Genomic DNA, 15,973 nt, shown 5'->3' on the forward strand with positions numbered 1-15,973 from the left:
TAGCGGCCCTCGACGCCAAGCTGACCGAGCAATCAGCGCGCCTCGACCAAGTCCAGGTCAAGGTTGACCTCTCATGCAACACACTCAGCCAAGTGCAGCAGAGCCAGGCGCATGCGGCGCAGATGAGCAAGCAGCAGACAGTACCGGAGGCGTCGTCACCAACTGCGTCGGAGATCTCCGACGGCATCCTGGGTGCGAGACCACAACCGGTGGGGAGACCACCACCGCGTCCGCTTCAAATACCTGAGGTAGCCTCTGTTCATCTCCAACCTATACTTCCAGTGGCAGAGGAGAACACGAACAAGCGGCAATGGATGCCGAAGATGGATTTCCCCAAGTTTGATGACACAGATGTTCGAATTTGGCTCGACAAGTGCGACGCGTTTTTCAGGCTGTACAACATCCCAGAGAACTTCAAGGTCACGTCCGCATCTCTGTATTTGTCTGAAAATGCAGCCCGTTGGTACTAGGCCTTCAAACAATCGGGTGAGTTCCACAATTGGGAGCAGTTCTGTCAGGCGATACTGCTGGAGTTCGATGTTGATGTGTATCGACAGAAGATGAAGGAACTAATGCTCCTGAAACAGAGAGAAACTGTCGAGGAATACAAACAGCAGTTTCTGCAGCTGGTATACACGGTTAAACTGTATGAGCCAACAATCAGTGATACTTTCCTGGTTACTCGTTTTGTCATGGGTCTCAAGGAAGAGCTCAGGTCAGCTGTCGAGTTTCAGATACCGAGTACGATACAGATAGCAGCTCTGTATGCGTCAGTACAGGAGGGTCTACTGCTTCAACAGAAAAATAACAAATCTAGTTATGCCCGAACGACGTACAACAAATCAGACACACGATCTGGATTGGCTACAGGAGAGATATGGAAAGCAAAACAGTTGAAAAGAGTATCGTCGGGCAAATGGCCTGTGCTACGAATGTGGAGATAAGTTCGTGCCAGGGCACACATGTAACCAAGCAGTACCAGGGGGAGCACAGCTGAAAGCAACAGAGATGGTTGATCCACATGAGATTATTTCAGACGCAGTGTTGGATGCTCTAGTTACAGCAGATACTGAAGAGTGTGCTATGATCTCAGCTACAGCCCTGTTAGGTGCAGCCCATCCCAGAACAATTCAGCTTCGAGCACTGGTGGGCAACAAAGTTGTATTGATCCTCGTAGACTCAGGCAGCACCCATACGTTTGTGGATCAGTCACTATTGGACAAGGTTTCCCTTACTGCAGAGAAACTTGAACGACCTCGACCAGTAAAGGTGGCAAATGGGGAGATTATCACCTGCACTGAAATAGTTCCTCAGCTCACTTGGTGGATTCAAGGCCACAGTTTCTGCAACTCCATGCAAGTGTTACCATTAGGAGGACATGACATTATCCTAGGAATGGACTGGTTAGAACAGTGGGGGGTCATGAAATGCCATTGGGCTGACAAGTGGATTCAGTTTCAATATAAGGATCAGGAGATCAAACTGCAAGGTGTGCTGCCCAAACAACAAGAACAAATAGAGGAGGTGTCTGCAGAACAACTGTTGAAGTGGGAGAAGGGCAATGAAGTGTGAGCTACAGCTTTACTGAATCGCATAGTTATGGCACCTGTCACTGATATACCTCCAGTTGTGCAGCAAGTACTAGATAGGAACAAGGAAGTGTTCCAAGAGCCAAAGTCTCTTCCTCCCCACAGAGCTTTTGATCATTCCATCAATCTGCTGCCAGATATAGTACCTGTAAACTGCAGACCATATAGATATTCACCACAACAGAAGGATGAGATAGAAAGACAGGTTAAAGAGATGTTAGATGCTGGCCTAATCACTCCCAGTATGAGCCCTTTTGCTGCTCCAGTACTGTTAGTAAAAAAGAAAGATGGTATATGGAGATTCTGTGTAGATTACAGAAGGCTAAATGAGGTAACTATCAAAAACAAGTTTCCAATGCCTGTCATTGATGAGATATTGGATGAGTTGGGAGGCAGTAAGTGGTTTTCCAAGTTAGACCTGAGAGCTGGGTACCATCAAATAAGGATGAAGGAAGAAGATGAATATAAAACTGTTGGGGAACGCAGTAATTTCAAAAAAAATTCCTACGCACACGCAAGATCATGGTGATGATACAGCAACGAGGGGAGAGTGTTGTCTACGTACCCTCGTAGATCGAAGCGGAAGCGTTGACGCAGCGTAGAGGAAGTAGTCGTACGTCCTCCCGGTCCGACCGATCCAAGTACCGTTACTCCGGCACCTCTGAGTTCTTGACACGCGTACAGCTCGATGACGCACCCTCGATCTCCAATCCAGTAGAGGCTCCGAGGGGGAGTTCCGTAAGCACGACGGCGTGGTGACGATCTTGATGTTCTCCTGTCGCAGGGCTTCGCCTAAGCACCGCTACAATATGATCGAGGTGTAATATCATGGAGGGGGGCACCACACACGGCTAAGGAACGATCAATGATCAACTTGTGTGTCCTGGGGTGCCCCCTACCCCCGTATATAAAGGAGCGAGGGAGGAGGTGGCCGGCCCAAGGGGGGCGCGCCACAGAGGAGGGGGAAACCTACTCCAAGTAGGTTTCCCCCCCTTTTCCTTATCTTATTTGGAGGGGGAAGGAAAGAGTACTAGTATTAGGAAGTAGTACTAGTAGTAGTAATAGGAAGAGGGGGGAAGGAGAAAGGAAAGGGGGGGCCGGCCCCCCTCCCCAATTCGGATTGGGCTGGGGGGGCGCGCCCCCCTCCCTTGTTCCTTCTCCCTTCTTCCTATATGGGCCCAATAAGGCCCATATACCTCCCGGGGGGTTCCGGTAACCTCCCGGAGCTCCAAACTTCTCCGGAACCTTTCCGGTGTCCAAATATATCCGTCCAATATATCAATCTTTATGTCTCGACCATTTCGAGACTCCTCGTCGTGTCCGTGATCATATCCGGGACTCCGAACAACCTTCGGTACATCAAAATACATAAACTCATAACATAACTGTCATCGAAACCTTAAGCGTGCGGACCCTACGGTTCGAGAACAATGCAGACATGACCGAGACACGTCTCTGGTCAATAACCAATAGCGGGACCTGGATGCCCATATTGGTTCCTACATATTCTACGAAGATCTTTATCGGTCAAACCGCACAACAACATACGTTGTTCCCTTTGTCATCGATATGTTACTTGCCCGAGATTTGATCGTTGGTATCCAATACCTAGTTCAATCTCGTTACCGGCAAGTCTCTTTACTCGTTCCGTAATACGTCATCTCATAACTAACTCATTAGTTATATGCTTGCAAGGCTTAGGTGATGAGTATTACCGAGAGGGCCCAGAGATACCTCTCCGACAATCAGAGTGACAAAACCTAATCTCGAATTATGCCAACTCAACATGAACCTTCGGAAACACCTGTAGAGCACCTTTATAATCACCCAGTTACGTTGTGATGTTTGGTAGCACACAAAGTGTTCTTCCGGTACACGGGAGTTGCACAATCTCATAGTTGCAGGAACTTTGTATAAGTTATGAAGAAAGCAATAGCAGTATACTAAACGATCAAGTGCTAGGCTAACAAAATGGGTCATGTCAATCACATCATTCTTCTAATGATGTGATCCCACTAATCAAATGACAACACATGTCTATGGTCAGGAAACATAACCATCTTTGATCAATGAGCTAGTCAAGTAGAGGCATACTAGTGACTATATGTTTGTCTATGTATTCACACATGTATTATGTTTCCGGTTAATACAATTCTAGCATGAATAATAAACATTTATCATGATATGAGGAAATAAATAATAACTTTATTATTGCCTCTAGGGCATATTTCCTTCAGTCTCCCACTTGCACTAGAGTCAATAATCTAGATTACATAGTAATGATTCTAACACCCATGGAGTCTTGGTGCTGATCATGTTTTGCTCGTGAGAGAGGCTTAGTCAACGGGTCTGCAACATTCAGATCCGTATGTATCTTGCAAATCTCTATGTCTCCCACTTGGACTTGGTCCCGAATGGAATTGAAGCGTCTCTTGATGTGCTTGGTCCTCTTGTGAAATCTGGATTCCTTTGCCAAGGCAATTGCACCAGTATTGTCACAGAAGATCTTCATTGGTCCCGATGCACTAGGTATGACACCTAGATCGGAAATGAACTCCTTCATCCAGACTCCTTCATTTGCTGCTTCAGAAGCAGCTATGTACTCCGCTTCACATGTAGATCCCGCCACGACGCTTTGTTTAGAACTGCACCAACTTACAGCTCCACCGTTTAATAAAAACACGTATCCGGTTTGCGATTTAGAATCGTCCGGATCAGTGTCAAAGCTTGCATCGACGTAACCATTTACGACTAGCTCTTTGTCACCTCCATATACGAGAAACATATCCTTAGTCCTTTTCAGGTATTTCAGGATGTTCTTGACCGCTGTCCAGTGATCCACTCCTGGATTACTTTGGTACCTTCCTGCTAAGCTTATTGCTAAGCATACGTCAGGTCTGGTACACAGCATTGCATACATGATAGAGCCTATGGCTGAAGCATAGGGAACATTTTTCATTTTCTCTCTATCTTCTGCTGTGGTCGGGCATTGAGTTCGACTCAACTTCACACCTTGTAGCACAGGCAAGAATCCTTTCTTTGCCTGATCCATTTTGAACTTTTTCAAAATTTTGTCAAGGTATGTGCTTTGTGAAAGTCCTATTAAGCGTCTTGATCTATCTCTATAGATCTTGATGCCTAATATGTAAGCAGCTTCACCGAGGTCTTTCATCGAAAAACTTTTATTCAAATATCCCTTTATGCTATCCAGAAATTCTATATCATTCCAATTAACAATATGTCATCAACATATAAAACTAGAAATGCTACAGAGCTCCCACTCACTTTCTTGTAAATACAGGCTTCTCCAAAAGTCTGTACAAAACCATATGCTTTGATCACACTATCAAAACGTTTATTCCAACTCCGAGATGCTTGCACCAGTCCATAAATGGAACGTTGGAGCTTGCACACTTTGTCAGCACCTTTTGGATCAACAAAACCTTCCGGTTGCATCATATACAACTCTTCTTCTAGAAATCCATTCAAGAATGCAGTCTTGACATCCATTTGCCAAATTTCATAATCATGAAATGCAGCAATAGCCAACATGATTCGGACAGACTTAAGCATCGCTACAGGTGAGAAAGTCTCATCGTAGTCAACCCCTTGAACTTGTCGAAAACCTTTCGCAACAAGTCGAGCTTTGTAGACAGTAACATTACCATCAGCGTCAGTCTTCTTCTTAAAGATCCATTTATTCTCAATGGCTTGCCGATCATCGGGCAAGTCAACCAAAGTCCATACTTTGTTTTCATACATGGATCCTATCTCAGATTTCATGGCCTCTAGCCATTTTGCGGAATCTGGGCTCATCATCGCTTCCTCATAGTTCGTAGGTTCATCATGGTCAAGTAACATGACTTCTAGAACAGGATTACCGTACCACTCTGGTGCGGATCTTATTCTGGTAGACCTAGGAGGTTCAGCAGAAACCTGATCTGAAGTTTCATGATCAATATCATTAGCTTCCTCACTAGTTGGTGTAGTTATCACGGGAACTGGTTCTCGTGATGAACTACCTTCCAACAAGGGAGTAGATACAGTTATCTCATCAAGTTCTACTTTCCTCCCACTCACTTCTTTCGAGAGAAATTCTTTCTCTAGAAAGGATCCATTTTTAGCAACGAATGTTTTGCCTTCGGATCTGTGATAGAAGGTACCCAACAGTTTCCTTTGGGTATCCTATGAAGACACATTTCTCCGATTCGGGTTCGAGCTTATCTGGTTGAAGTTTCTTCACATAAGCATCACAGCCCCAAACTTTAAGAAACGACAACTTTGGTTTCTTGCCAAACCATAGTTCATGAGGCGTCGTCTCAACGGATTTTGATGGTGCCCTATTTAACGTGAATGCGGCCGTCTCTAAAGCATAACCCCAAAACGATAGCGGTAAATCGGTAAGAGACATCATAGATCGCACCATATCAAGTAAAGTACGATTACGACGTTCGGACACACCATTCCGTTGTGGTGTTCCAGGTGGCGTGAGTTGCGAAACTATTCCGCATTGTTTCAAATGTAAACCAAACTCGTAACTCAAATATTCTCCTCCACGATCAGATCGTAGAAACTTTATTTTCTTGTTACGATGATTTTCTACTTCACTCTGAAATTCTTTGAACTTTTCAAATGTTTCAGACTTGTGCTTCATTAAGTAGATATACCCATATCTGCTCAAATCATCTGTGAAGGTGAGAAAATAACGATATCCGCCACGAGCCTCAACATTCATCGGGCCACATACATCTGTATGTATGATTTCCAATAAATCTGTTGCTCTCTCCATTGTACCGGAGAACGGCGTTTTGGTCATCTTGCCCATGAGGCACGGTTCGCAAGTACCAAGTGATTCATAATCAAGTGATTCCAGAAGTCCATCAGTATGGAGTTTCTTCATGCGTTTTACACCGATATGACCTAAACGGCAGTGCCACAAATAAGTTGCACTATCATTATCAAGTCTGCATCTTTTGGCTTCAACATTATGAATATGTGTATCACTACTATCGAGATTCAATAAAAATAGACCACTCTTCAAGGGTGCATGACCATAAAAGATATTACTCATATAAATAGAACAACCATTATTCTCTGATTTAAATGAATAACCGTCTCGCATCAAACAAGATCCAGATATAATGTTCATGCTCAACGCAGGCACCAAATAACAATTATTTAGGTCTAAAACTAATCCCGATGGTAGATGTAGAGGTAGCGTGCCGACGGCGATCACATCGACTTTGGAACCGTTTCCCACGCGCATCGTCACCTCGTCCTTGGCCAGTGCTCGCTTATTCCGTAGTCCCTGTTTCGAGTTGCAAATATTAGCGACAGAACCAGTATCAAATACCCAGGTGCTACTACGAGCTCTAGTTAGGTACACATCAATAACATGTATATCACATATACCTTTGTTCACTTTGCCATCCTTCTTATCCGCCAAATACTTGGGGCAGTTCCGCTTCCAGTGTCCAGTCTGCTTGCAATAGAAGCACTCAGTTTCAGGCTTAGGTCCAGACTTGGGTTTCTTCTCTTGAGTAGCAACTTGCTTGCTGTTCTTTTTGAAGTTCCCCTTCTTCTTCCCTTTGGCCCTTTTCTTGAAACCAGTGGTCTTGTTGACCATCAACACTTGATGCTCCTTCTTGATTTCTACCTCCGCGGCTTTCAGCATCGCGAAGAGCTCGGGAATAGTCTTGTTCATCCCTTGCATATTATAGTTCATCACAAAGCTCTTGTAGCTTGGTGGCAGTGATTGAAGAATTCTGTCAATGACACTATCATCAGGAAGATTAACTCCCAGTTGAATCAAGTGATTGTTATACCCAGACATTCTGAGTATATGTTCACTGACAGAACTATTCTCCTCCATCTTGCAGCTGTAGAACTTATTGGAGACTTCATATCTCTCAATCCGGGCATTTGCTTGAAATATTAACTTCAATTCCTGGAACATCTCATATGCTCCATGACGTTCAAAACGTCATTGAAGACCCGGTTCTAAGCCGTAAAGCATGGCACACTGAACTATAGAGTAGTCATCAGCTTTGCTCTGCCAGACGTTCTTAACGTCGTCAGTTGCATCAGCAGCAGGCCTGGCACCCAGCGGTGCTTCCAGGACGTAACTCTTCTGTGCAGCAATGATGATAATCCTCAGGTTACGGACCCAGTCCGTGTAATTGCTACCATCATCTTTCAACTTTGCTTTCTCAAGGAACGCATTAAAATTCAACGGAACAACAGCACGAGCCATCTATCTACAAACAAACATAGACAAGCAAGATACTATCAGGTACTAAGTTCATGATAAATTTAAGTTCAATTAATCATATTACTTAAGAACTCCCACTTAGACAGACATCTCTCTAGTCATCTAAGTGATCACGTGATCCAAATCAACTAAACCATAACCGATCATCACGTGAGATGGAGTAGTTTTCAATGGTGAACATCACTATGTTGATCATATCTACTATATGATTCACGCTCGACCTTTCGGTCTCCGTGTTCCAAGGCCATATCTGCATATGCTAGGCTCGTCAAGTATAACCTGAGTATTCTGCGTGTGCAAAACTGGCTTGCACCCGTTGTAGATGGACGTAGAGCTTATCACACCCGATCATCACGTGGTGTCTCGGCACGACGAACTTTGGCAACGGTGCATACTCAGGGAGAACACTACTTGATAATTTTAGTGAGAGATCATCTTAAAATGCTACCGTCAATCAAAGCAAGATAAGATGCATAAAGGATAAACATCACATGCAATCAATATAAGTGATATGATATGGCCATCATCATCTTGTGCTTGTGATCTCCATCTTCGAAGCACCGTCGTGATCACCATCGTCACCGGCGCGACACCTTGATCTCCATCGTAGCATCGTTGTCGTTTACGCCATCTATTGCTTCTACGACTATCGCTACCGCTTAGTGATAAAGTAAAGTAATTACAGGGCGTTTGCATTTCATACAATAAAGCGACAACCATATGGCTCCTACCAGTTGCCGATAACTTCGGTTACAAAACATGATCATCTCATACAATAAAATATAGCATCACGTCTTGGCCATATCACATCACAACATGCCCTGCAAAAACAAGTTAGACGTCCTCTACTTTGTTGTTGCAAATTTTACGTGGCCGCTACGGGCTTAAGCAAGAACCAATCTCACCTACGCATCAAAACCACAACGATAGTTTGTCAAATAGACTCCGTTTTAACCTTCACAAGGACCGGGCATAGCCACACTCGGTTCAACTAAAGTTGGAGAAACAGACACCCGCTAGTCACCTGTGTGCAAAGCACGACGGTAAAACCAGTCTCGCGTAAGCGTACGCGTAATGTCGGTCCGGGCCGCTTCATCCAACAATACCGCTGAACCAAAGTATGACATGCTGGTAGGCAGTATGACTTATATCGTCCACAACTCACTTGTGTTCTACTCGTGCATATAACATCAAACCATAAAAACCTAGGCTCGGATGCCACTGTTGGGGAACGCAGTAATTTCAAAAAATTTCCTACGCACACGCAAGATCATGGTGATGATACAACAACGAGGGGAGAGTGTTGTCTACGTACCCTCGTAGACCGAAGCGGAAGCGTTGACGCAGCGTAGAGGAAGTAGTCGTACGTCCTCCCGGTCCGACCGATCCAAGTACCGTTACTCCGGCACCTCCGAGTTCTTGACACGCGTACAGCTCGATGACGCACCCTCGATCTCCAATCCAGTAGAGGCTCCGAGGGGGAGTTCCGTCAGCACGACGGCGTGGTGACGATCTTGATGTTCTCCTGTCGCAGGGCTTCGCCTAAGCACCGCTACAATATGATCGAGGTGTAATATCATGGAGGGGGCACCGCACACGGCTAAGGAACGATCAATGATCAACTTGTGTGTCCTGGGGTGCCCCCTACCCCCGTATATAAAGGAGGGAGGGAGGAGGTGGCCGGCCCAAGGGGGGCGCGCCATAGAGGAGGGGGAAACCTACTCCAAGTAGGTTTCCCCCCCTTTTCCTTATCTTATTTGGAGGGGGAAGGAAAGAGTACTAGTATTAGGAAGTAGTACTAGTAGTAGTAATAGGAAGAGGGGGGAAGGAGAAAGGAAAGGGGGGGCCGGCCCCCCTCCCCAATTCGGATTGGGCTGGGGGGGGCACGCCCCCCTCCCTTGTTCCTTCTCCCTTCTTCCTATATGGGCCCAATAAGGCCCATATACCTCCCGGGGGGTTCCGGTAACCTCCCGGAGCTCCAAACTTCTCCGGAACCTTTCCGGTGTCCAAATATATCCGTCCAATATATCAATCTTTATGTCTCGACCATTTCGAGACTCCTCTTCATGTCCGTGATCATATCCGGGACTCCGAACAACCTTCGGTACATCAAAATACATAAACTCATAATATAACTGTCATCGAAACCTTAAGCGTGCGGACCCTACGGTTCGAGAACAATGCAGACATGACCGAGACACGTCTCTGGTCAATAACCAATAGCGGGACCTGAATGCCCATATTGGTTCCTACATATTCTACGAAGATCTTTATCGGTCAAACCGCACAACAACATACGTTGTTCCCTTTGTCATCGGTATGTTACTTGCCCGAGATTTGATCGTCGGTATCCAATACCTAGTTCAATCTCGTTATCGGCAAGTCTCTTTACTCGTTCCGTAATACGTCATCTCATAACTAACTCATTAGTTATATGCTTGCAAGGCTTAGGTGATGAGTATTACCGAGAGGGCCCAGAGATACCTCTCCGACAATCGGAGTGACAAAACCTAATCTCGAATTATGCCAACTCAACATGAACCTTCGGAAACACCAGTAGAGCACCTTTATAATCACCCAGTTACGTTGTGACGTTTGGTAGCACACAAAGTGTTCTTCCGGTACACGGGAGTTGCACAATCTCATAGTTGCAGGAACTCTGTATAAGTTATGAAGAAAGCAATAGCAGTATACTAAACGATCAAGTGCTAGGCTAACAAAATGGGTCATGTCAATCACATCATTCTTCTAATGATGTGATCCCACTAATCAAATGACAACACATGTCTATGGTCAGGAAACATAACCATCTTTGATCAATGAGCTAGTCAAGTAGAGGCATACTAGTGACTATATGTTTGTCTATGTATTCACACATGTATTATGTTTCCGGTTAATACAATTCTAGCATGAATAATAAACATTTATCATGATATGAGGAAATAAATAATAACTTTATTATTGCCTCTAGGGCATATTTCCTTCAAAAACAACCTTCAAAACTCACCATGGACAGTTTCAGTCCAGGGTTGTCCCTTTTGGACTAGCAACTGCACCAGGGACATTTCAATGTGTAATGAACTTCATGTTTGCAGGTCCAAACAGAAAGTATGTGCTAGTGTTTATGGATGATATCCTGGTATTCAGTCTGACTCTGGAGGATCATTTGGAACATCTCCAGTTTGTATTCAACATTCTCAAGGAAAATCAACTATTTGTGAAAGAATCAAAATGTGTGTTTGCACAGCAAGCTTTGGAGTATTTGGGACACATAATTTCTGACAAGGGAGTAGCTACAGATCCTGCAAAGACTGAAGCAATGGTACAGTGGCCTACACCCACTAATGTCACTGAATTAAGAGGATTCTTAGGGCTGACTGGGTATTATAGGAAGTTTGTGAGGAATTATGGGTTGCTGGCCAAACCTCTCACTGTTCTTCTCAAAAAACAAGCATTTGAGTGGTCCACAGCAGCTCAACAAGCTTTCCAACATTTGAAGGAAGCCATGATCAACACTCCAGTTTTAGCACTACCTAACTATGACAAAACCTTTACTATAGAGACTGATGCCTGTAACACTGGAGTGGGTGCTGTTTTGTCTTAAGAAGGGCACCCTATTGCATTCTACAGTAAAGCTCTAGGAGTGGCAAATTAGAAGAAATCCATCTATGAGAAGGAGTTTCTGGCAATTATGATGGCAGTGGACAGATGGAGATCTTATTTGTCTAGAGCACCATTTGTGATCAAAACTGATCACCAAAGCCCGTGTCATTTGGGAGATCAGAACCTGACTTCAGATTTGCAGAGGAAAGCAATGACCAAGCTGGTGGGGCTGCAATTCTCTATTCAATACAGAAAAGGAGTGGAAAACACTGTTGCGGATGCTCTCTCCAGAGTAGCACACTTGTTTGTTGTGCAAAACATATCCACCAGTAAACCAGTGTGGGTACAAGAGATCATAAATTCTTATGCTGTTGATCCTGTGGCTTGTTCCATGCTACATAAACTAGCAGCGGATCCAATTGCTTGTCCAGGTTTTCAGTTACAGGAGGGATTACTGAAGCAAGATCACAAGATTTGGGTGGGAGCAAATGCTGGTCTCCAAACAAAGTTAATCCAGGCTTTTCATGCAAGTCCTGTGGGAGGACACTATGGTATTCTTCCAACATATCATAGAGTGAAGCAACTATTCAGTTGGGAAGGGATGAAAGTAGCTGTAGAAAACTTTGTCAAGCAGTGTGCCATTTGCCAACAGGCCAAGCATGAGTTATGCAAGAAACCAGGCCCGTTGCAGCCTCTGCCTGTCCCTGACAGTCCCTGGCAAGCAATCAGTATGGACTTCATAGAGGGACTACCTAAATCAGATGGTTACAGTGCTATATTAGTGGTGGTGGATAGATTGACTAAAGTAAGCCATTTCCTCCCTTTGAAACACCCTTTCACAGCAGCATCGGTAGCCAAAGTGTTTCTCAACAATATTGTCAGGTTGCATGGATTGCCACTGTCTATTGTGTCAGACAGAGACAAGATCTTCACCGGTTCATTTTGGAAAGAGCTCTTTAGAGTGTGGGGGACAGAGTTGCAGATGAGTACAGCATACCATCCTCAAACAGATGGACAGACTGAGAGAGTAAATCAGTGCCTAGAGATGTACCTGAGATGTGTAGTGCATGACTGTCCTGCTAAGTGGGCAACCTGGTTGTCACAGGCTGAGTTCTGGTACAATGCTACATATCATTCTTCTCTGGGATGTACACCATATCAAGCTCTGTATGGCCATGCTCCTAACATAGGTCAGTTAGCAGGGAATCCTGTATCTCCTCATCCAGATGTCAAGGCATGGATGGCCACCCACACTGAACACACAGTTGCCTTGAAAGATAACCTGGCAAGGGCCCAGAGCAAGTACAAGCACTTTGTGGACCGAAAGCGCTCAGACAGAGTGTTCATGCCAGGGGAGATGGTGTATCTGAGACTGCAACCGTATTCTCAATCAACTGTGGTTAACAGACCCTGTCACAAGCTGGCACTCAAGTACTTTGGACCTTACAAAATTGTGGCCAAGATTGGGACTGCAGCTTACAAACTGGAATTACCACAGGGAAGCCAGGTGCATCTGGTTTTTCATGTCTCTCAACTAAAGGGCCATGTGCCAGATCACACCCCGGTGTTCAACACACTACCAGTACCGGTAGATCTGACAGCACCAGGTGTCATTCCTGAAGAAATTCTCGATCGTCGCTTGGTCAAGAAAGGGAATGTCACGCATTTGCAAGTCCTAGTCAAATGGGCTACTGTTCCGGCTGCGTCAGCAACTTGGGAAGACTACGAGGTGCTAAAGACCAGGTTTCCCAGCGCACCAGCTTGGGGACAAGCTGGTTCTTCAGGGGCGGGTACTGTAAGCAGTGGCTCATAGGCGATCGGCGATGGAGCAACGCAGAAGGCAAGCAGCGCGCGCAAGAGAGGCAAGGAGATTTGAATGAAGCGTTACATGGGCCTAGGGATGTTGGGCTTGAGAGGGTGGGCCGGCGAGCCGTGTAATACTTGCGTTATATAAGCAAGCGTGTAAACAATGACGGGTATGGAATTTGAAATCAAAGCATTCTGTCCTCTCGTTCTGCTCTTATCTCCTCTGCTCTATCTCTCTCTCTCTCTCTCTCTCTCTCTCTCTCTCTCTCCCTCGACTCCGTTTTCCCCTTGCTCCTCCTACCGCCACTCCGGCTCGCCGCCGTCGAACTCCGGCCGACCCTTGGTCGTGACACTCGCCAGGGCAATTGCTTCAGGAAGCAACGAAGGAGTTGGAAGGGGGAGATTGCTGGCTTGCTGGGTAGAGCGAACGTCGAACGCCCAAAAGAGGACAGCCAGGCGAGACACGGCATGGGCGGCCGCCGCCCGATAGCAGCGACAAGGTAGGGTTTCCTTTCTTTCTTGTCAGCGGCGGCACCGTCCTGCTTCTGTTCTTTTCTCGATCGATAGCAATCCTTTGTTCGGTACTAGTATTGGGTTGTGATCTAAGGCCCAGCCACATGTTAAAGTGGGTTGCGCCCAGGCTGAAATGTTCTTTTTCCTACCCCACATCACAAGAGAATATATCAGGATCAATAGAAATTGCCCTCTCCACGGATCAACATCTACAATGTTCTTCAACATGGAAGGAGCTCCTGGCACTTCCTCATCCCTACGTACCTTCTTGCGCCAGGAATATAGAGATTATCAGTACTCTTATCATATGGAGGAGATAAGGTTAAAACAACTAAGCAGAATTTAATATTTATGACATGATAATTAATCCTTCAGAAATAGCTCCCCGTATTTCATCTTTCATGGCCCCGTTTCTTGTGTTCAAACACATGCAAATTATCCTTTGAAATTGCATTATAATCACTCGTATGATGCTGCCCACACTATGCATCGGAGGGAAAATCCCAACTCTCAAAATGGAACTAGGAAAATAATTACTCATGGCCCTGTTAGGTTCAGTACTAGCTATATCCTTACCCAACTTCTTCTAGATAGACAAACATGCTTAAGGTTGGCAACTCTGAATCATGTGCATTTTTTGTCTAGATAGACAAATATGTCCATGAACTAATTTGTACTAGGTGATACCCCGCGCGGTGCTGCGGTAAAGTATGCTATGAATTTTCTTTAAAGATCAAATAACATGTGAGAGTACATAGCATCAAAATGGATAGCTCAAGGTTGTGAACGGCAGCAATGTTTAGCACATTAGTGTTCAAGGACAAAGACCAATACGATCTAACAAAGAGTTACTATTCTATATACTCCACAGTGAATGCCATTGTGGTGAAACGGGTATGACATGGTGTCAATCCAGTCCTTTAAGATTACATGTGTGAGAGACCAAAAGAAGGACAAAAATGGTAAGCAATATTTAGCAGTCATCAAACGTAGACCTAAGAAAATCTAGAAAAGCATGTAATAATAAGTAATGTAAAATGTGGACCATATTCAGTTTCCATTTAAATTCAACATTTTTTGTTAAATGGAAGATCTATATTACCCAGCAAGTTCATTTACCAGCTGTACGTAGTTGTGACCTTCACAGCCAATAATGAAGTATGACAACCATGTTAAACTGCATATAGTACGTATGTGCCTTGTTAAATTGCAAAAAATATTTAAACGTTCAGGTTTAAGCTGGTAAGTGGTGGCTAAGTGTAAGTATGCTACTACTTATTTTTCAGTTCTGCTGCATTCTCCCATGATCCACGTTCCTATACACAGGAGTTAATTCAGAACAGCATAGGATTGTATAAACTGTTACATACGGGCCAGGAATGTTTAATCATGAAGGAAGATAGACCATAAGTTGAATATCCAGCGTGAGAACTAATACGGTGAGAATACATAAACTGGAATTCCTAAGGCATAGGTGATCAGCGATATAGAAAACTGATGGTGCTCCATGGGTGAGATCTTGAGATGACCACCAGTAAACTTGCAGTCGGCGACAATTCATACACATGCGGTCGGCGGCAATTCTTCAACATAGGCTTCACAATTTTCATTGATAAAGAAGAATGTTAGCATGCCAGTTTCATAAGTTGAACATGCTGACAGATATGGCCCTATATGGAGATAAAAAGGGTTAATTAACACGAGTGGCTGAAACTCCAAAGACATTTGGCAAAAGTGAAATAGGGTTCACATCTACTGGATGCCAAATTGTGTCTAGTCTTACCTGACAAATACAATGGCTCTTTTTCAAGGGGAAAGTAGTTCTCTGAATGGGACTGCTAGATATTGCATTGCTTGAAATTGTAACTAAGAAAAACGTGTCACACCCTGATTTTCATGGCACAACACTTAAGATGATAAATCATGATAAAATGTGGTTTGACAAAAACTTTTGCATTATTTGACCTTTTATTTTGAGTTGGTTTTCTCTATGTGTTTTTCAAGTGCTCTTTAAAGTCAACACAACTCCACCTTCTATACCTCATCTCCTTGCCCCAAGCTTCTGCCCAATGATCATGCCATGTGTATAGAGCAATATAGTATTTTCTTACAAAAATAATTTGGCCAAAAAGTATTTTCTAAAATTAGTTTTCCAAAAAACCCCTGAATTGAGGTTTGCACTGCAAGTACT

This window comes from Triticum aestivum, chromosome 3B, assembly GCF_018294505.1.
Source record: "Triticum aestivum cultivar Chinese Spring chromosome 3B, IWGSC CS RefSeq v2.1, whole genome shotgun sequence".
Lineage (NCBI taxonomy): Eukaryota > Viridiplantae > Streptophyta > Magnoliopsida > Poales > Poaceae > Triticum > Triticum aestivum.